The following is a 14,149-nucleotide window of genomic DNA, read 5'->3' as shown; positions in this document are numbered from 1 at the left end:
TCTCCGTAATTGTACAAAGTCATACATTTCTAAAGCAGAAGTTGACTAAAATTTGTGATTCCTTTTTTTAAATTAAAAATTATCTACATTTTAAACAATCTTAAATTTTGAAAGATAAGATTGCTAAAAATAATTGACTTATCTTATACAAGGTATTAACCACCCTTAATATATGATTTCACAAAGCTTTTCAAAAACTAGGGTTCACATTTATATATATATTTGAGAGAGAGGGAAAAACAAAAAATTTTATTCAAATGTAAAAAAATTCTATTGGGATCAAAAATAATAAAACCTACTCGACTGCCAGAGCGAACTAAAATTCTTTTAATTCTAACACTTACAGCTAGACAAATTAAATTTTTAATGTTGAAATAAATTTTATTCTAGGGATTACTTATGACAAAATACATATATAAAATTACAAAATTTGGGGGAATTTAAAATTTTTTATTATATATGAAAAAAATTTTCATGCTAAGTAGTAAAATTGCTAAATTATATAGTACAATGTAAACATGGGAGAGAGCAATGTTGATCTCCATGGCTTGGAAAGCCTGACTTCACAAAGAGCTATAGAGCTGAAAACGAAGATAGACTTAGAGGTTGGGCAGCTCTAAAGAGCAGGGCACATCCACCAGGTCTATTGTACCCAGACATGCCAACCTAGCAAAATTAACATTCAGGAGTTTCCCTGACAAGAATTCAGGAGATTACAGGAAGATTACAGGAGATTACAGTAAAAAAAGGTGCACAGTATGCAACATTTGACACTTCTAAGGAATTGTGAGTAAAAAATTTATTAAATATAAGAATGCAAGAAATTTTACACATCAATAGAGCACAAATTGTGGAAAAATATTAAATGGAAATAAAATAATTAAACACATATTCAATCTATTAGCTAATTTTTCCTTCACATTTCACAAACATAGCAACACAAAACTATATTAGGTAGATACTCTTTATTTAAAAAATAAATACCATTTCCTTTATAAAACATTATTCAAAAACCCTTGACACTGTAATAAAAATGCACAAAAAACTTTTAAAAAATAAACAAATTGAAGAACTATTTTATTTTAAAAAACCAATTCATTACTAATGCATAATAATACTAATGTCTGTACAATAGAGAACCAATTATCCGGGATGCTCGGGACCATCGCTATCCCGGATGTCTTAATTTCCTGGTTTTCTGGATCGATTAAAAAGTGTCGTTAATCGATGTTTTATCGAACCCGAATTGCAAGGAAAAAGTGTAAACACATTTTAAAGTAAGAGAAAAAAAAAAGCACACCTAAATCAAAAAAGGAAATAAATTATAGAAAAATAACATTTAAAAGAATAAAAAAATTTGCAAGTTTAGACAAGAAAAACAAGTTTAAAAAATTTAAAATTCTCATATTTATTTATTAAAAATAATTACAATTCCTAAATTAACTGATAAACAAAATCAATGATTAATAAATAACGCAATATATTTCATACCTAATTATACGAGGGGGGGACAATAAATAAAAGGAAAACTTATTAATCTAAATAAAAACAACACTTGAAAATTATCGAACCAAAGCGATAGTTAAAAAAAGGCAGTAGCATAAATATTAAAACCTAGAACAAGGCAAGATCAACGGAATTAAAAAAAAAAAACCTAATGATAAAATTTAGGAATAAAAATATTTTATTGAGTGCAAAATTTATAATGAAAAGGAAAAAAAAAATCAAACGTAGTGGAATCAGAAAAACGAAACTGCAATCTGCTTCATAAAATAATTGTATGTTTAAATTAATAAACAATTCTCCTTTTATTTTTATAAAAACACGATTTTTAATTAAAGCAGGTGTGATTCCACATCAAGAAAAACTTGCGAATGATACTGCACTTCCAAAGAATCAGAATTTATTCAAAAGAAAAATATTTTATTTTTATTAATCAATGTCAAATAGATAAATATATTTTTTTCTTTCATCTTCTATTCACTGATATGAATGTGCAATGCATTTTCCCCACCCCCTTGTAAATCAAACAGAAAACGAAATCAGCATGCCACTCCTTTGAGTTTGATTAACGGCCTAAAGGAGAAAATAAAGATCTAAAACCTTCAATGTCGTGGAAGAAATGATGTTTCTCTGTGTAAACGGGGGAACTTCCTCACATTTTCCTCTACTCAACTTCAAGGATGAGTCCAATTTCCGCTTTTTTTTTTCATATCGTTTTAGTTCAAAATGGCGGGAGAACAGAAATTTTTTTTTTCCCGGAATGTCTGGATACCGAATAAATGGTTCTCCACTGCATGCATAAAAAATTTAACTAAGTTCAAAAAAATGATCTAGGGCAAATAAAATTACTCAAATTGTTAAATGCTTTTTCTCTTCAAAAAATATAGAGAATTAATGAAACTTAATAGGGTTATTTTATCAACAAATTAAAAAAAAATTGAAATATGATAACCACCAGCTTTGAAATAAAAACACATTTTAAACAGAAATTTAAGAATTTGAACGAGTTTAATCTTAGACTATGACAACCTTCATCTATCAAAAAGTACCTCAAGATAGAATCAAGTTAACATGTCTTATATACTAGAGAATTGGTATTTAATATTCATAGAGGTTGTTATGCCAAAAATTAAGAGTTGCAGATTTAGCTCTTCGCAATTAAGTCTTGCTTAAGTCATTGGTACGTGATTTGTTGAAATTGGTTGCATACTTCCATTTCGACTTAGACATCCTGGTAAAATTTTTTTTTTAAATATGCGAAGACTAAACGAATGATGGATATCACGTTGCTAACCGTTGAAAAATATGCATTAAAAACTATAAAAACAGCAAGATACGATATCAATTCCAACTATCGAGAGTACGAGTTTCCCCACTCCTGTACAGATGTCACTAGATATCGTCATGTGACGTCATCGCATTCAACTCCACACGAAAGGAGAGGAAGAAGATTCCTACGAATCTTAGTGTAAGGGGGCGGGTGAAATAGTGTTAAAGAGGGGGGAAATAAAACATGTGCAGCTACGCGTCAGGCAGATGGTAGTTCGATAAGAGGGGATGGAATTCACGCTGAAAAAAAACAAAACTTCAGCACTCGTGGAAAAATTAGGTAATTTTGAGCTTGGCCGTCGATTGCAGTAAAATTCGGGAGTTTTTCGAATCAATTCCGGAGGGCGGGAGAATAACTCAAAATTCGGGAGACTCCCGAAAAATGCAGGAGAGTTGGCACGTCTGTGTACCCAAACCCTAAATCATGATTAACAAGAAAGCCTTACAGCTGTAATGCAATGTTGCCCGGAATGCTCAAATCTTAGAGCAGAACAGACCTCATAATCACAAAGTATATGTCGTAAAGTCTCTTCCTCAAGATGACTACCTCGACAAAGAGAATTAGATTCAATACCCACTATGTATAGGTGTCTCCTGAGGGTGCAGTGTCCAGTGAGAAGACAAATGATCTTCCTCAATCTGTTCCTGTTTAGCTTAAGGAGCTCTTTTTGACGCACATTAGGACAGTCACCATTCAGCTCTTTAGCTTGTCTCCAACTATCCAAGTTGCGTAATTCTTTTTGGGGAATTTTGCCATAGAGCTAGATTATAGATGCCCTGAATGATGTAGGAGAGATTCCCAAGGCTGGTTCATGGCTCCAGAAAAGCGCATTAGATCCAGCCCATGCTGCTTCATCAGGCAGCTCATTTCCAAGAATACCCATGTGTTCAGGTACCCAATGTAGATATACTTTATCATGAAGAGAGGTCACAGAGGACAGAGAAGCACTCCCACACTAGTAAAGAGGTGAATTTGCACCTTGATAGTGATAGGAGACCAGCCCGACTGTCGGAACAGATGAGAATAGGCATATTTTGATATACCCTGTCTAAGCACGTCTTGCAACACAAGATGATGGCATAGACCTCAGCCTCAAAGACACTGGCATAACTAGGGGAAAGTGAAGTTTGGTACAGTCATTGGAGTAATAAATTCCTGCCCCTGATTTAAGACCAAGCCTTGAACCATCAGTGTACCATATAAGACATATGACTTTAAGCAACCGAAAAGAATTAAGGCATTCATCTCTTGCTGGAAAATGGATCTTAAAGGGCTTGTGGGCAACAATGACTAAGTCAGAAACTGTTTCTTTGCCATAGAATTTTAACTTAACAGTAACTAAATCCCTATGGAGAAAGTTGACAAGGTTAAGGGCATTTAGATTATAATTAGCCAATATGCAGGCCCTGGGAGGGTCAAGACAGGTATCATAAAAAGTATTAAAACCCTTGACGTTGAGACCCATAATTCTACCCTTTCAGTCCAAGGCCTTTGTATAAGAGCAATATCTAATTATCCATCATTCAGCCCTTTAGCCAAGAGGCAACAAGGCTATGATGGAGATTAATTTGACCAACCTTGATTGTTACTGTTGCCTCGATTGGTTCAAGATTTAAAAAAAACAGAATGGTAACTACCTAATCTTCAGGTGTGAAAAGAGGACATCCGATGTTATTCGAGCCTCTGCTGCCCCCTTCTTATTCAGATTGTGGATGATTTTAAAGACTCCATGATCCACACCAGTGAAAGCAATATAGACAGCTCTTACTATGTCCTCAACATCTTCAGGCTCAACCACAAAGATCTATCTAGAGGTGCCGGTCTCACAGCATTCAGCAGAACATTTCACCTAATTGACTTCCACCCTGGGTTAAGTTGCTGAAGACCTCTTAAGAAGGTGCCCTGATTGGAGAACTTTTCCATGGTCTCAAAGGCCACCTTCACAGGATTGGGCAACTCATCAGCATTTAGAACTCTAAGCGTGATGTCACCCAAGGATTTCTCATTAAAGTGGCTCCAGTGTAATCCACCGTGTAATCACTACACTGGAGAATCAAAGCCCCTCACAGTAGGTTGTTGCTGAGCATCCTTTTGCTAAGGGGAATGGCGTCAGTCAGCTCTAAGATCCTCCTGAGAATATTATCAGAATCTCCCAGAGAAAGCTTGTCCGAAGGAAAGTCCTTCCTAACAGTAGCAATCTGGGTTGATCTGGTTGCATGGGCAAAAGAAACTGCAGATTGGACGCTCCCAGTTGGGTCCCCCTCTCCAGTTTGGCTATCCCTACTTAGAGGGACCACTTCCCTGGATTAGGTTCTCCTCCCAGGAGCAACATCCTCTTTGGGCTTCTTTCCAATTTGGGTTGGCATACTGGGAGAGGGCGTTGCATCCGAAAGACTAGGTCTCTTAGCTCTGCCACTCATCTCAGCAGCTTTCAACTTTTTCTCCAGTTTCCTTTGCTGGCTCTTGGATAGTCCAGCGGCGTCAGGCATACTGTGCCTGAGGCCAAAACCAGAGACACCAACAGAAGCAGGTCCTGTGCTTTTGGACACCTCCTCACCAGCATTACTAGCAAGAAGCGGCTAAGGAGCGATATTAATACAGGGATAACCCGACGGCTTACCATGTGCTACTGGAGATTGTAGCGAACTTTTCGAACTAGAACCACTGCCTAATTCCTGAAAGCATCCCTTGCTAACTAACGCAAAGGATGATGTCATATCACAAGCATTACCCTGGTCCATCATAGAGTTTGCCTGCTATTTAGTTACCTAGTGAGGGCTATCCAGGGGACACCACGTGAAGGCGGCAGGCATTAACCCCCAAAAGAAGAAGATATAATACAATTTAACGAATTAGAATATAAAGAAATTAATGTAAAACATTTTATATCATGTTAAACAAAATCGGGAATGTGAACAAAATCTGTTACAAATAAATCATAAAATTTCCAAAGATATGCTACAGATTTGAAAAAATTAGAAAAAAAAAAAAAAAACGGCAGAGAACTAAAATGTGCATATTTTCGGTTAATTTTGAAAATTACTTAAAAGGTTCAAAGCAGTGTTAAACTGTAATAAAGAGGTGCATCACATATGCCTTTAAACTATTTAGAAATAGTGGTGAGTAATATCCCTATAAATCGAATGTATTAAACCAAGAATTATGCATTAGAAGACTAATACTAAGAAATACTTATCCGCTGTCAGGAGCAAGTTGGCATCTCTGAAACAAAACTTAATTTTAAATTTTGGTGATTATAATTGAGAAGCTTACGTTTTATTGATGCATCAATTCATCCTTTCTAAATTCATTGTTTGTTTGGATGTCCTCTTCATCTTTCTTTTCTGCATTAAATGTTCAATCCTTTCTGCTTCAGGTATAGTCATTATTTCTAGTAAACGGCCCTAAAATGAAACAAAATGAATTTATATTTATATATTTTTACTAGGAGACTCTGTCTCCTGCTCACTCTGTTTGCAAACTCCTTTGGGGCATCTCTCATTCATCTTTTTTCCTTAAAATTCGATACTTCTCTCCTTCCAAAACTGATAATTTTATTTATAAAATAAATAACTATTATAACCTTATGAAAGAACATTTTGCTAAAATGTTAATCATAACAAAATGAATAATTACATTGATTTGAAAAATAATCAACTGAAAAAGAAATATTTAAACTTAAGAATGCTCATTTTGTAATTTCAAGTTTTTAAGTTTTATGGTTCTGCGCAGCAAAGAAAAATGTAATGTTAAGATGAACATTCAACTAATATACTTTAAAGGGCAGTATGTAATGCATTTTTAAAAAAAATTAAGCTTAAATTTATTTTAAAGGAATTCTTGTTATTAGTTTTTTCTTTTTGTTCTTGTTTTGATTCAATATTATAAGCAGATAAATTTTAACCAGTCTAAAGCTTACTTAGTATTAGTATTTAAAATGTAAACATATCACTAAAATTACTTATATTATATTTAAAAACTTATTTAAAATAAAATTATTAAAATTATCAAGCAAATAAAACTAAAAGGCCTCTTCATTTTCTTTTCTTTTTTTGTTATAAGATGGATTTTTTGAAATTTTGTAATATTTTAAAAAGGTTTAAGCTCATCTTTTTTTCAAAAATAAATACTTGAGTCATTAATGGATAGAGATTTAACAGTTAGGGAAATTTTTTAAATTTTAAAGTGTGAAAGAATAATCTCTAACTTTCGAGCACTAAAAACGAATGAAAACATAGGAATACTGAAATGACAATTTACAAACTTGGACAAACAGATTTGAAGTTTTACAAAATCTCAAACTTCTCAAGTCACATTCTTTGATAAAAATGCAGTGCCATATTATAATGTTCAAGTAGCTTATCTGCAATAGGATATATATTCATTAATATTTGCTCAAATGGCAAGCGGTATCGCCGTAATAAACTTTCTATATCTAAAATGTAAATGAAATAGCCAAAAAAACTTTTTCAAAATATGTAAAACTATATACAGTACAGAGCCTCTTATCCAGAAATCAGAACCGGAAAGAAATTCAATAAATTTTCCCGCCATTTAAAAAAAAATAATAATAATTTTTTTTCCTCATGAGATTTTACGATTTTTCTTTCTTTTTAAAAGATGTTTACTTTACCATCATTTTAGAAATAATCATTAGTTCCCTACACTGCCAAGAGAAGTAAGAGTCTTCTACTAAATATCATCAATCATTCCTTTCCTCACCCCCTACAAAGTTGTTTCTTTTCAATCATAGCTCAGAGAGAAAGGGTGACTCATTGAACACCTGTTTTCATATAATATGGCCCTTAAGTAGGGAGAGTCATTACTACCAGCTTCTCACAGTAGGAGTCATCATGTCTGTTGATTGCTTAGTCCAGGAGAGTTAAAACAAATAATTTTATTTGTCTTCTTTGACTCTTAGAAATCTTTTAAAGTACTCCCTACAGGGACTGCAGAACTCCTATTTTTCCTATTATCTCTGTACAGTTTCTTTTTTTCCTGTTATTTCCTAAGCTTTCTTATTTTTTAAAAAATTATTTGTCGTTTCTGCTATTCCCCCTTTGAACATAGCGACAGCAAAGGGGAATAATGACTCAAGGTCAAGCATTGCAACTACACCTGTTTTTTAGTTCATTCATTGCGAATGGGGTGTGAGGAGGAGGCAGAACATAAATTCTTTTTATTATGTCAGCTTGCGAATTTATGTTTAACTGGAGTTGAGGAGAAATAAAATAGCTAATATTAATGAGGAATAAGATTGTGATACACATGTTTTTCCTTCTGATTTGGATTAGTGTTTCCGCAAAATGTTGAAACCCAAGTTAAACTCCTCTAGACAGTAATCACGTGCCAGAATCACGGGCTATATTTTCGCAGAACATTAAGAGAGCTTTTTGAAGAAAGATTTTTCATTTGTGAAGTAAAAAAGTTTAAATTTCTCTTCTGCAGATATTTTTGTAATATTTTTTTTCCATCCAGAATTATATTCAAACGAAGTCTTTCTAGCGCATAGGAGGAGGGAAAAGAGATGCTCGCAATTTTTCTCTTCTCATTTGAGAATAATGAAGTGAAAAAAAATTTTTCTTTTCTCCAGAAATTTTCCAGATTGTTTTTTTTTCTTCATCCAGAATTATATTTCAATGATGTCTTTCTCGTGCAAAGGAGAGGAAAGAAATGTTTGCGATTCTTCTCTTCTCATTTGAGAATAATGAAGTAAAAAAATTGTGTTTTCTTTTCTCCAGAAATTTTGGAAGGATTATTATTTTTTTGGATGGAGTGGATGGTTTTGAGCCCTGACGCAGACAACGATGAAGTAGAAGAAAGCAACGAATAAGATGGAGCCCACCCCCCTTTTTCTTTATTTTTTTTCCAATTAACCTTTGTTGTTCATTTTATATTAAGCCTGTATATATTTTTATTTCATTATTTTTTTTCCTTTTTATCTCATTAAACTTATGTGTATTACGTTATCGTTTTTTCTTCTTTTTAAAATTATTTCTAAACATAATTTTTATTTTTAGTTGAGTTTGACAATAAAAAAACAGCGTTCTGTAGCGATTTAGAAAACTGGAAAAATCAGTAATCCGTAATAGCGCTGGTCCAGATCGTTCCGGATAATCCGCTCTCTACTGTATATGTATGAATACACATATATATATATATATATACACATATATATATACACACACATATATATATATATACACATATATATATATATACACATATATATATATACACTATGTATGAATACACACACACATATATATAAACACGCCAACCCCCAATAATTGCCATGCAATTAAATTTTTGTTCGCTTCAGGATCAAAATTAAAGTCGTTTTAGTGTAGGAAATTAGCTGGCAATTTCTCAGCACCAAAATTATGCAAATAAAATATAACAGGATTGTAAAATGTCAGAAGTGGTTACTATCAGCCTTTATTCAGGCAATATTATAAACTTATATAAAGTGGGGAAGCAATATTATTTAACACATTACTATAGGGCATCAGTCGGAAATTAATCTCCGTTTCCGAAGCACGCTTGGCAGTGCCTGACTCATATCATTGTTGATCTTATAGCATGCCAAACACTCCAAATATGATGATTCACTCCTCCCCCCCATTAATTTCAATTTCAAACAGAAAACAATTAAAACTTTAAAATATGACAAACAAATAAACACATATAAAATTAATTAGTTGATGTTTCATTTAATGTTGATTAAAAAAAATGTAAAACCATTTAGAATATATGTCGGTGCATGAAAATCATACAAAATTTATTTAGCTTTTTACTTATTTAACATGCATTACTTGTACCAAGAAATAAAACATAATTTCCAAGAGCTCATAAACATCAATCATTAACTTTTTCCAAGCCGAATTTCATTAAAAATCATTTAACAGTGTTACTGTCTAAATCAAGAAAATAATTATGTTAAATTGGATAACATTGTATATATATTCAGGGTGGCCACTGAAATCGGGTTTCAAATTTCCCTGATTTTTGCAGGTTTTCCGGTAAAAATCTTAAAATTTCCAAGTCAGTGTAATTCCCCCCCCCATAAAGTGTGGGTGGTTAAAAGAAAAGAGTCAATAAAGTATTTAATTAAAATTTCATTTTTTTTAAATATATCATCTTGAACAGATGTGGAGGGATCTTTTAGCAGGGTAATAATGAAGAGAATTTTAATGCAAGCAAAGTATAGCTAAGTAGATGATATTTCAACAGTTTGAAGATAAATTTCCACCTAAATCAAGTGGATTAAACTGATGGTCAATTATTTTAAATTAAGAAAAAAACTCCTGTTTTTTTTAAAATTTCCTCATTTTCCTAGGTTTTAATCCAAATTTCGCTGACTTTTCCAGTATATAAAAATTCCCTGATAATTCCAGGTCTGTGGCCACCCTGATATTCTTCAGTAAAACATAATTTTTCAGGGGAGCATATTAAAGGTCAATAAACAAAATAGAAAAATAAAAAATCATAAATAAAAAATTAAAAAATCAATAAAATTGTTTACATTCAGTATGATTTATCTATTTGCCTACTTATCAGTGACTTTTTAAAGTGCTTATTTTAATTCTCAAATGGGTTGATTGTGTTGAGTCAGTCCGCTTTGTTCAAAAACTCCCCTCAGCAGTTTTTATAAATCATGGGCCACAAGTAACATTTACTTTTACCTTCTCGAAAGAAGAAAAGTCCTTTCCTTATTTTGTGGCAGTACATACGTGAAAGGATAATTTATACTAAATTAAATTAACCAAATAAATTAGCAAATAAAAAAGAAAAATAATTTATTAATTAATTCTCTTGTATAAAAATCATTTATAACCTATGAAAATTCTGGTTGAGAGAAACAAAGAGAGAATTGCAAAAGAAAAAAAATTAAAACATAAAATTTGAAATTAAAAAATCGGAAATTAAATTCAATATAACATAATTCATTTATTTAGGTCTATTTTTGTTAATTTTGTGAAAGCTTACCAAACACGGTCTGTGGTGGAAGGCAGTTTTTCTACCTATATTATACTTCGCTATTGTTAGGAATGTCTTGTTGATCATGATGGTTTTACCTGCAAAATAATCAGATATTAAATATGGTGTTAACATAATTATAAGCGTTTTTTAGAATAATAATGTACAGATCGGGAGAAAAAAAACCTGAATAACTTCTGATCCAATCATCGGATTGTCATATACTAGTACTCATTCTTAATGGTCCGAGTGGGTGACTTCAAATGTGCTAATTAGTTTTTGCAGACAATATTTTAAGTTATGAAAATAGAAACAAAAACATATTTTCTCTGAATAAACAATTATTAAAACATATTTTCTCTAAGTGGTTATAATTGTACGAAGCAACTGCGTTGAGAATGAATGTCGTAAAAATAAGAACAAACTGAAAATTGTTGATTTTGTTGTGTTAATATAATTTGAAATAAATTTCGTTTCCACACACTTTCCACATTTTAAGATAGCTTAAGGTAAAGTTTAAAACAAATTTTACTACATGCTTTTATTACTATTAAAGGAAACAATGGAACAATTTAAATAATGAATGTAAGAGTTAAGATCTAATTTATTAAGATTCAAGGTGACTACTTAAAAAATTCACAAAAGCATTAACACACTTAAATATATGGAATGTAATATAGTAGAAATTTAAGAATTTCTAAAAAATAAATAAATTTCGGACAAAATAAGATAATCAATAACATAATTTCGCGGGTATTTTGTATTGTTGCTCTACGCAACATAGCGTAGCTATTCTAAATGAAAAAACTGTTGCTTGAAGCTTGTAAAAATATATATATACATAAGGAAAGGGCGACAACCATTAATTTTCGGCTTAGTTGGTAATTTTGGCACTTTAAAGAGTCATTCTCACTAAAGGCAATATTTACGCAAAAATTGCAAGCGGATACGAACCAGATTGGTGAAAAATATTTATCCTGGGGAAACTCCTTGAAGTGAGGTTCTCACTTGCATACGATTTTTCTGGATGCGAAAAAATCGCATCGAATGAGAATGGCCCTTGTGGACGAGTCCACAATGTTTATTTATTTATTATTATTTTTATTTAGCTTGCATCACTAGATATTTCTTAAACCACTAATATCTGTAAAAAAATGACGTCAAACACTTAGCATGCATTATTGATTAGCTAACTGAGTTGTAGTAGTTCATTTACGTCGTAATAGAGCTGGACAATGGACTATTGGCAAAGTGTAATTTTGAGGAAGTTAGAGATAGCTCGTCTATTATTCAGGCTCGTCTATTATTGACAATTTGTTTTAAGATAAACTTTGAAACTAAGAAAGAAAAATAATTAAGAAACATACCTTTTTATTACATTATTTAAATAATTGACCAATAAAAAGAAATACAAAATTAATTAAAAAACAATATGCAGTTACAAAAAATGTGTTAACTTTCATTATTCATTACTCGTCGTCTTGAGAACAAAAAATTTAGGGATGGAATTTATTTAGGGATGAGAAACTGAGTAAGAAGAAGCAAATAAGAAAAAATACTTATGGCTTCATTCCAAACAATAGATAGTTTCAAAAATTGGCAAATGCATTTTATGTAGAAATTTCAAAAATGCCGAAAAAATGAAGAAGGAAAATCAGTCGAAGACAGAAAAAAGTTCATAATATCCAATTTCCTAGTTCTTTCGGTTCACTATATCCATAAAAAATAATATTATATGTGTATAGTAAGGCACGGGAGCGAACATTTCGTTCACTATATCCGGGAGTTCACTATAAACCATGCTCACTATAACGGGGTTTGACTGTATTAAAATAATAAAAAATTGATAGATATTTACTTTTATTTTAGAAAGATCCTTCCCATTTTATTTTACAAAGATTAAAATAAAATATATATTGTAATTATAAATTGCCACAACTTCGACTAACTGAAGCCATAAAATTGTACATTTAAACAAACAGAATCATGTAAATATATTTTTTATAGACGTTTAATTTTTCCTAAATAATAAATTTAACTGACCCCCATCTCCTTCAACTACTTTCCCTTCCCAAGATACCCCAGACAGTCACCAAACGATACTTGCCATAATTTACTTGTAAATGTCTTTTCGTGACACTTCGGACGTAAGGAGATAATAAGAAAAAACTTTTCGGCTTATAAATTGTAGGTATAGACGAAATTAATTTTAAAAAAATTTATTTTTATCCAAAAAACTTTGCGAGTAAATTTGCTACAAATCGAAATTTGGCTACTACCAAGTTTGCGAGTAAATCTAGTTACATTTTTTTTTTTTTTTTTTTTTTTTTTTTTACGAAAGAAAGCATAAATTTTTAAATAAACAATAGAGCGATTTGTTTATTCATAATTATGCGGTTATGTAAATTTAGTTTTAGTTAATTAATATTTTTTTCTAAATAATAAATGAACGATTATAAATAAAAAAAATTCCAAATTAAATTTGTAAATTCAAATAATTGGTCCTAAATAATGAAATAATTTTCTAAATGATAAAAAATATTTCTCTAAATATAAATTTTATCCATTGACAGAATTTATTAAAAGATAACTCAATTGTTTCATAAATATATAAAATAATCACCTAAATAATTTATGAAATAATTTTCTAAATAATAAAAAAATATTTTTCTGCTTATAAAAATTATACTTTGACAGAAATTAAAAGATAGTTTAATTTTTTATCTAAAAAAACTATACATTATATTAAATTTCATGAATTAATTCGCTTTAAAATTATAAAAAAAAATATTCATTTTAACGAGACAAAATAAATTTATAAATGAATTATTGAACAATTTGTTTTTTATAATTTTAAATATAATTTATAGAGCGAAAATAAAACGCGATTTGTTTATAAAATATGGGTAAATACGTAATGTATATGTTCCTCAGCTAAATTTTAAATATTGTCAATCAAATAAATTTCTCACTATTATCATTAGTATACTACTATATTATTATGCTAATTATATTATTTTGCTATCATATTTAATTATTTTAAACATGATGAAAATAGTATATTCTTCTTCTCTCAAATTACAACAGAATAATTCAATATTAACGTAATAAACACAATGCTGATAATATAAATACTCACATGCTTGAGATTTGTATTGTCTAACGTCAATGTGAAAAAAAAAATGCTTCCGATACCATATCCTTACATTTTAATGCAGCTAAACTAACTCAAGAAAATTTTACAACAACATGAAAAATATAAATCACGATATTTTAAGTATCAAAAACAAAGTTACATATTTTTTACATAACAGTATTTTTATTAATATTGTTTGC

At 30.7% G+C, this 14,149-nt stretch overlaps 1 long non-coding RNA gene across 1 annotated transcript in view; it reads right to left on the bottom strand.

The window, feature by feature from the left end:
- Positions 1-11,601, bottom strand: part of LOC107457481 (uncharacterized) — a 40,690-nt gene extending 29,089 nt beyond the window's left edge. The window contains exons 1-3 of the long non-coding RNA XR_001585835.4: positions 11,000-11,601; positions 10,823-10,911; positions 6,107-6,237 (exon numbers count right to left, since the gene is read on the bottom strand). This is a non-coding gene — a long non-coding RNA (uncharacterized lncRNA). The remainder of the gene's footprint in view (positions 1-6,106; positions 6,238-10,822; positions 10,912-10,999) is intronic.
- Positions 11,602-14,149: the final 2,548 nt, after the last annotated feature.

The sequence above is a fragment of the Parasteatoda tepidariorum genome, chromosome X1 (genome assembly GCF_043381705.1).
Source record: "Parasteatoda tepidariorum isolate YZ-2023 chromosome X1, CAS_Ptep_4.0, whole genome shotgun sequence".
In the NCBI taxonomy this organism is placed as follows: domain Eukaryota; kingdom Metazoa; phylum Arthropoda; class Arachnida; order Araneae; family Theridiidae; genus Parasteatoda; species Parasteatoda tepidariorum.
Note: the sequence above shows the minus strand (reverse complement) of the source record. Positions and strands in the feature narration are given on the sequence as shown.